The sequence below is a fragment of the Neoarius graeffei genome, chromosome 18, assembly GCF_027579695.1.
Source record: "Neoarius graeffei isolate fNeoGra1 chromosome 18, fNeoGra1.pri, whole genome shotgun sequence".
Classification (NCBI taxonomy): Eukaryota; Metazoa; Chordata; class Actinopteri; order Siluriformes; family Ariidae; genus Neoarius; species Neoarius graeffei.
In genome coordinates, this window is record NC_083586.1 from 12,861,284 (window position 1) to 12,870,000 (window position 8,717).

General features: G+C 38.1%; 1 protein-coding gene across 2 annotated transcripts in view; it reads right to left on the reverse strand.

The window, feature by feature from the left end:
• Positions 1 to 8,717, reverse strand: part of gpc6a (glypican 6a) — a 381,886-nt gene that overhangs the window by 90,242 nt on the left and 282,927 nt on the right. The gene's annotated exons all lie outside the window — the stretch shown is intronic.

Genomic DNA, 8,717 nt, shown 5'->3' on the forward strand with positions numbered 1-8,717 from the left:
AATCATCTTCGCTGGATTTGAAAATAATTACCAGTTAGTAATTTGTCGTGCGTGTTCTATCTGCTAAAGATCTGCTAATTCTTCTTTGCATTGATTTTTCGTCTATCTTATTTTTGATTCTACTTCCAGTTAGAGCGCCCCTAGCGGTGGAAGAAAAATCCACAGAATAGCCGCACCTTTGTATTGAGGTATTTCACCTGACGTCACAGAGTCACGTGACGCCCCGGTGTCCGCCGTTTCGGACGGCAAGCTAGCTAATGTCAACAACAGTAGCTAGTATGTTACTGTAGCAATGTTTACGTTCAGTCATTTGGATGACTGTTAAAACCTTTCAGTCTCAAGTTTTTCCTTTACTGGATTTACTAGTTTACTGAGCCAGCCAGCCCCGGAGCGCTAGCTAGCTAGCCGGCCAGCGAGCCCCGGAGCGCGCTCAGTAAACTAGTAAATACAGTAAAGGAAAAACTTAACGGGCCATGTCTCAACAGACTAAGAAGTTATTTCAATGACATTTAATAACATTTTGTTTATCCTGAGGACCGAAAGTAAATGAAAATGTGAACAAACCTTAGCTGTAATAAGATGGCGACCACCGGCTCCAGGGCCGACCCGCTGATGTAGGCATGTTACCCAGCCTGACACAAAATATTTGTAGGCATCCAAACTCTTATACGCTTTCAGATCAATACCTGTGTATGGCGATGGGTTTTTAACGACACAGGTATACAGATCATGTGGGCCGAAGTCAGGTAAAGACGAGGGCTTCGTGTACTTCCGTACGTCAGTGAACAATCCTGGTGGAAGCAGGTAAACGTCGTTCTCTAAGCCTGCTAACCTCAATTTTTGCAACTACCTCTCCCTCTGCTCGCCCTGTAAATGCCCTACGCCGCTGGATAGTGAAGGTGTTTTCTGCATCTCGCTCCTTTTTCTTTTATGTTTTTTGTTTGTCGCCTTCCTCGCATTCAAACTGATTCGAGCCGTGCCGTCCAAAATGGCAGCATCACATGACTTGGTCACGTGAGTGAAATACCTCAATAAGCCGCATGGTTCAAAACCTAGGAAAAAAGTAGCGGCTTATAGTCCAGAAAATACGGTATGTACATTGTTTGGATAGTAGCATTTTAAGTATAAATTGTAAACCTAGGTCTCTTCATGTGTTTTTGGTTGGTTTACATGCTATTTCACCTCTTTATGTAACACTAGAAACTCAGCAAAAAGTTTATATAAATTAAATGTATTATGAACCAAATGGCAAAAAAAAACAATTACGTATAAGTACTGAATAGGTTTAGTCCTTATTCAGTGTGTACTCAGTGCTTTTTTAGATTAGATTAGATAAAATTTTATTGATCCCTTTGGGCGGGTTCCCTCAGTGCCCAGTGGCGGTGCATAGGCTGGTGAAGCTGGGCACCAACGTCCAGACCTTTGCTTGCCAATGAATGTTACGATCTTGATAGGCCACACAAGCACTGTACACCTGCTGCAGAACTATGGTGCTAATATCCAATAATGCACAGCTCAGGTCCACACCTCTTCCCACCTAATGATTCGGCATGGCTACCTGTCGACAGGGGAAAGAAAAAAAAATGCTCCTGGAAGAGGGTGCTAATGCCTGGAGCACCAACCGTGTCCCACATACTGTGGACCATCTGGCAGCTGATGGTGCTCATGGCCACACTGACACTGAGCTGCTGGAGTGATGGCCTGAGGTAATCACAGTGCAGGGCGAGGACAAAGCTGCGCACTGGTGCCGGCTCCACCCCAATGCGCTAAGTGTCTGGCTAGTACTGGGACAGGAGACTGCCTGGGAAGATCAGGTCCTAGCACAAAGCTTGTCGCTTTACCAAGAAACAAAAATGTCAACAATTCGACATTTTATTCTGTTAAACATCACCATGTTAATTTGAAAGGGGTCCCTGTGTTTGAGCTGTAACTACAGACACGATAACATATTTGAACGAGTGCATTAATGTTAACCTGTCGATCACGTTACAGTCAGAACGACTGTCCGAGCTGAGCTGTTAAACAAAAATAATACTCACCTTCTGACCAATCGGATTTGAGAATTCAACCGTTCTGTACTCTGAAAGGTTCTGTGCTATAAAAGTTAATCATATTCGCTTGCTGACGTTGCATAATGAATCGTGTTCAGTGCACTTCATCCAAGTTGAGCAGATGAGTAATAGTGGAAAGTGTGTGATTTGTGGCATACGGTTCGTAGTGAGCGCTCATGTTGTGTGTCACCTACACAGAGTGTAGGACGATCACAGGCCTCTATTAGAGCCACTCCATCATTACAACCTGATTACAAATTTATTTTAGGGGATGGAGGATGAAGAACAGCAGAGTGTGCAAGTGAACACTGCATCACTCACAGCATCACCATTATGACTTCTGACTCTTATTACTGTTAGTCCTCGCACTGAAGTCTTCTTCTTCTTATTATTATTATTCCCTTTTCTGAGATGAGTTCATTCTTAAATGTAAGATTTTCTTTCTTTCTTTCTTTCTTTCTTTCTTTCTTTCTTTCTTTCTTTCTTTGTCCCTGTGCTTGCAGTCCCAATATGTTCATTCCTTTTTCTATGACAGTGCCTTGCAAAAGTATTCATGCCCCTTTTTGTTTGCCCTGTTTTGTCGCATTACAAGCTGAAATTAAAATGGATTTTTGGAGGGTTAACACCATTTGATTTACACAACATGCCTACCACTTTAAAGGTGAAAATTGTTGTTTTTATTGTGACACAAACAATAATTAAGATGAAAAAAATAGAAATCTGGAGTGTGCTTAGGTATTCACTCCCCCACAGTCAATACTTTGTAGAGCCACCTTTTGTTGCAATTACAGCTGCAAGTCTCTTGGGGTATGTCTCTATTAGCTTAGCACATTTAGCCACTGGGATTTTTGCCCATTCCTCAAGGCAAAACTGCTCCAACTCCTTCAAGTTAGATGGGTTGCGTTGGTGTACAGCAATCTTCAAGTTATGCCACAGATTCTCAATTGGATTGAGGTCTGGGCTTTGATTATATGGAATCAATTTTGTGCCAAAATGTTCATACAATACTTTTGAAATATCAAACAAAAACGACAACTCAAAATACACAAAAAGAAAAAAAGTCAATTTTTTTAGACTGGCAAACAAATTATTTGTGTAATCGTGCAAAATATCAGTCTATTACTCTTCAGAAACCTTTTATTTTTGTTCCGCGTCTTTCTCAGTTTTGCTTGATGTAATTTATTTTGGTTGCGATTCCAGCTTTCTCGTTTGCGGCTCCTGACTTTTTGCTTGCAGTTTTGGCACAAACTTCACGTGTGGGTGGGCTGTCCAGGAACGCATTCCCATTGGCTAACTTGTGTTTGACTGACAGCTACGCTCAGCCATTCCCTACTCGGATTCTGGCGGACTGTTTGACGAGTGACCGATCCATTAACGGTAAACAAGGATCGAGTGGACTTCAGTGGCGACTATGATATTGAATTTACACTTTGTTGAATTAATTCAATATCATAGTCACCACTGAAGTCCACTCGAGCCTTGTTTACCGTCAGTGGATCGGTCACTCGTCAAACAGTCCGCCAGAATCCGAGTAGGGAATGGCTGAGCGTGGCTGTCAGTCAAACACAAGTTAGCCAATGGGAATGCATTCCTGGACAGCCCACCCACACGTCAAGTTTGTGCCAAAACTGCAAGCAAAAAGTAAGGGAGCACAAACGAGAAAGCTGGAATCGCAACCAAAATAAATGACGTCAAGCAAAACTGAGAAAGACGCGGAACAAAAATAAAAGGTTTCTGAAGAGTAATAGACTGATATTTTGCACGATTACACGAATAATTTGTTTGCCAGTCTAAAAAAATTGACTTTTTTTTCTTTTTGTGTATTTTGATTTGTCGTTTTTGTTTGATATTTCAAAAGTATTGTATGAACATTTTGGCACAAAATTGATTCCATATGATTAGGCCATTCCAAGACATTTAAGTGTTAAAACCACTCCAGAGTAGCTTTAGCAGCATGTTTAGGGTCATTGTCCTGCTGGAATGTGAACCTTCGTCCCAGTCTCAAACCTCTGGCTGACTCAAACAGATTTTCCTCCAGAATTGCCCTGTATTTAGTGCCATCCATCTTTCCTTCAGTCCTGACCAGCTTTCCTGTCCCTGCAGATGAAAAATCTAACCACAGCATGATGCTGCCACCACCACCATGCTTCACTGTAGGAATGGTGTTCTCAGGGTGTTGGGTTTGTGTCACACATGGCATTTCCGATGATGGCCAAAAAGATCAATTTTAGTCTCATTTGACCAGAGAATCTTCTTCCATGTGTTTGGGGAGTCTGCCACATGCTGTTGGGCAAACTCCAAATGTGTTTTCTTTAAGCAATGGCTTTTTTTCTGGCCACTCTTCTATAAAGCCCCGCTCTGTGGAGTGTACGGCTTAAAGTGGTCCTATGGACAGATTCTCCCATCTCCACTGTGGATCTTTGCAGCTCCTTCAGTGTTATCTTTGGTGTCTTTGTTGCATCTCTGTTTAATGCCCTCCTTGCCCGGTCTGAGTTTTGGTGGGCGGGGCCTTCTCTTGTCAGGTTTGCAGTGGTGCCATATTCTTTCCATTTTGCTATAATGGTTTTAATGGTGCTCCATGGGATATTCAAAGTTTGGGATATTTTTAACCCAACCCTGATCTATACTTCTCCACAACTTTGTCTCTGACCTGTTTGGAGGCTCCTTGGTTTTCATGTTGCTTGCTTAGTCGTGTTGCAGAGTCAGGGTCCTTCCAGAACAGGTTGATTTATCCAGACATCATGTGACAGATGATGTGACACTTTGATTGCACACAGGTGGATCTTAATCAACTAATTATATGAATTATAAAGTGAATCGTTTGGACCAGCTTAATTACTGTTTGTGTCAAAAAAAAAGTCACCTTTAAAGTGGTAGGCATGTTGTGTAAATCAAATGGTGCTAATTCCAGCTTGTAATGCAACAAAACAGGACAAACACCAAGGGGGATGAATACTTTTGCAAGATACTATATTTGTTTCATTCTCTTTTACTTATTTATTTCTGTTATACCACTTTTTTTCTTTCATTTTTTTCTGCTCTTCCATTCTCCCCTCCACTCTTTCTTTTCTTTCCTATTGTTCTTTCTTTCTTTCTTTCTTTCTTTCTTTCTTTCTTTCTTTCTTTCTTTCTTTCTTTCTTCCCTCCATCCCACCACCCTTTCTTTTTAACATGCGCTTTCCTTTCATTTCAGCTATATTCTTTCGTTTTTTTGTCTTTCATTTTTTAATTTCTTTCATTGCCATGCCACATCTTTTCTTCTTTCATTATTTTTCTGTTATTTCCTTCTTCCTAAGGCTCATTCTTTTTTCTTTCCTATTGTGCTTTCAATCTTTATTTCTTTCACATGAACTTTTCTTTCTTTCTTTCACTTTTTGTTTTTCCATCCTATCTTCTGTTCATTGTTCATGTTTTCTCGCATCCTTTTCCTCCCTCTAACATAAAAAAAACTATTAGGAATTATTCCTTTATTGCTTTTCATCCAACTATTTTCTTTTTATTCTTCATTAATTTCTTTCTTTCTGTCTTTTCTTTAGTTTTCTTTCATATTTCCTTCTTTCTGGTTGTGTTTCCATCCCATTATTGTACTTGTTACAACAATCCGCTACTCTGTCTGTGGTATCTGTTTACGTCGCAAGACCTACCTTACTTTCACCTTTAACATTTAGCAGCTACAGTAAAAGCCTTCCTGGTTACCATGACAACTAGCCTGCGGCTGTGTCCCAAACCGCTGCACTACCGCAGCAAATAGTTAAGTTAAAATAGAACACCATGCACAGGTGTAATTACCACAAGCGTACGACATACTTTCGACGAGCTATTTAGCGCAGAGGTATGGCGGATTGGGACACAGCCCACTGAGAGACGGTCACACTTAGCCTCTGGCCACACTGTTTAAAACGCAGATGCAGAAATTAATGGGTTTATTAATTTAGTGTTGGGCACACAGGGACGTCTGTCCTCTCAGTTTTAGCCTCAAGATAAAGGAACTGTCCCACCCCACACAGCACCTTCATGGGAGTGCACACTCTCTGCATGGTCTCGTCTGATTGGCAGAAGTGATACGCTGATGATCCCTCATCACAGTTTATTATTAGCCAGTGTTTTATGAATGTCAGAGATGTGACCTCTGTTCTGGGATCGGGATATGACAGGAAATACTGTTTTATTCCCATCCTGCATGGATAAATCTCTCTCAGCATTATGGAGTTTGAACATCACCCATTTCACATTTCCGTGTGTGTGTGTGTGTGTGTGTGTGAAACATGGCCTGTGACTGATTGCCGCTCTTCACTGACTTTGTCTCATTGCTACTGTTTAGAATGTTTTACTGAAGAGCAGCCAAAGAAAACGCACTTTGTCATTTACGCTTCTCAGTTTCCTGATGGCTCTGCTTTAATGGAGTAGGAGTAATTTCCGCAGAGACGCTTTCAGAACAAGCAGCTTTCTGTTTTCCGGCACAGAAATCAATGATCATTTCCGCTGGATTAGACCTACACACTTGTGGTCTGTCATCTTATAACACAAACAGGTAACAAGACATAGGCACTCAAATTTTGAATAAAAAAAAATGTACATGATACTCAACTTTCATAAATAAATATATACTGAAACTATCACAAAAAAGCCTCTGAGAAGAAATACAAATAAAATAACAAGCACATGAAGAAAATGACTTTTTAAATGAGAATTAAATTACTGACTTTTTACTTGTACATAATTAAAGTGCTAACTTTTAGTACTGATTTTTTACGTGTTGAATATTGTGTACTGATTTTTACTTTAGCTCATTAAAGTAGATCAGTAAAGTGCTGACTTTTTACTTGTAAAATATTAAAATGCTGACTTTTTACTTGTAGATCATTAAAGTGCTGACTTTTTACTTGCAAAATATTAGTGTTGACTTTTTACTTGTAGATCCTTAAAGTGCTGACTTTTTACTTGTAAAACATTAAAGTGCTGACTTTTTACTTGTAGATCATGAAAGTACTGACTTTTTACTCATGGATCATTAAAGTGTTGACTTTTTACTTGTAGATCATTAAAATGCTGACTTTTTACTCATAGATCATTAAAGTGTTGATTTTTTTACTTATACATACTTGTAGATCGTTAAAGTGCTGACTTTTTACTTGTAAAATATTAAAGTGCTGAATTTTTACTCATAGATCATTAAAGTGCTGACTTTTTACTTGTACATCATTAAAGTGCTGACTTTTTACTCATAGATCATTAAAGTGCTGACTTTTTACTTATAGATCATGAAAGTGCTGACTTTTTAATCATAAATCATTAAAATGTTGACTTTTTACTTGTAGATCATTAAAGTGCTGACTTTTTACTCATAGCTCATTAAAATGCTGACTTTTTACTTATAGATCATGAAAGTGCTGACTTTTTACTCATAAATCATTAAAATGTTGACTGTTTACTTGTAGATCATTAAAGTGCTGACTTTTTACTCGTAGATCATTAAAGTGCTGACTTTTTACTTGTAGATCATTAAAGTGCTGACTTTTTACTCGTAGATCATTAAAGTGCTGACTTTTTACTTGTAGATCATTAAAGTGCTGACTTTTTACTTGTAGATCATTAAAGTGCTGACTTTTTACTCAGATCATTAAAGTGCTGACTTTTTACTCATAGATCATTAATGTTGGCTTTTTACTTGTAGATCATTAAAGTGTTTACTTTTTACTTGTAGATCATTAATGTCTTGACTTTTTACTTGTAGATCATTAAAGTGTTTACTTTTTACTTGTAGATCATTAAAGTGCTGACTTTTTACTTGTAGATCATTAATGTCTTGACTTTTTACTTGTAGATCATTAAAGTGCTGACTTTTTACTTATAGATCATGAAAGTGTTGACTTTTTACTCATAAATCATTAAAATGTTGACTTTTTACTTGTAGATCATTAATGTCTTGACTTTTTACTTGTAGATCATTAAAGTGCTGACTTTTTACTCATAGATCATTAACATGTTGACTTTTTACTTGTAGATCATTAAAGTGCTGACTTTTTACTCATAGATCATTAACATGTTGACTTTTTACTTGTAGATCATTAAAGTGTTGACTTTTTACTTGTACATCATTAAATTGTTGACTTTTTACTTGTAAAATATTAAAGTGCTGAATTTTTACTTGGAAAAATTAAAGTGCTAACTACTTATTTGGAGACAATTAAAGTGCTGACCTTTTACTTGTAGATCATTAAAGCACTGCCTCTTCACTTGTAAAACATTAAAGTGCCGATTTATTTTTTTTACTTGTACTGACTTTTTATTTTTAGATCATCAAGCTACTGACTTTTTTTTACATGTATAAAATTACAGTGCTGATTTTTTTCCTTGAAGAAAATGAAAGTACTGACTGTTATAATTGTAGGAAATGAAAGTATTGACCCGTTATCTTGTTGATAATGGGCTGACATTCTGCTTGTAGATAATTAGGGTGCTGACCTTGTATAACATATTTTTAAGGTACTGACTTTGTACTTAGCAATTATTTGAAAATTAAAAAAAAAAACATTAACTTTTTTGTGATCTATCTTTTATTTCTGAGCCTGTGCTCCTGAGAGGTCTGTGTGTATGTGGGTGAGGTCAGTGGATGGATGGAAGAAGGTAAGAGGAAATGATTAAAATGCATGCTAAAATGAAACA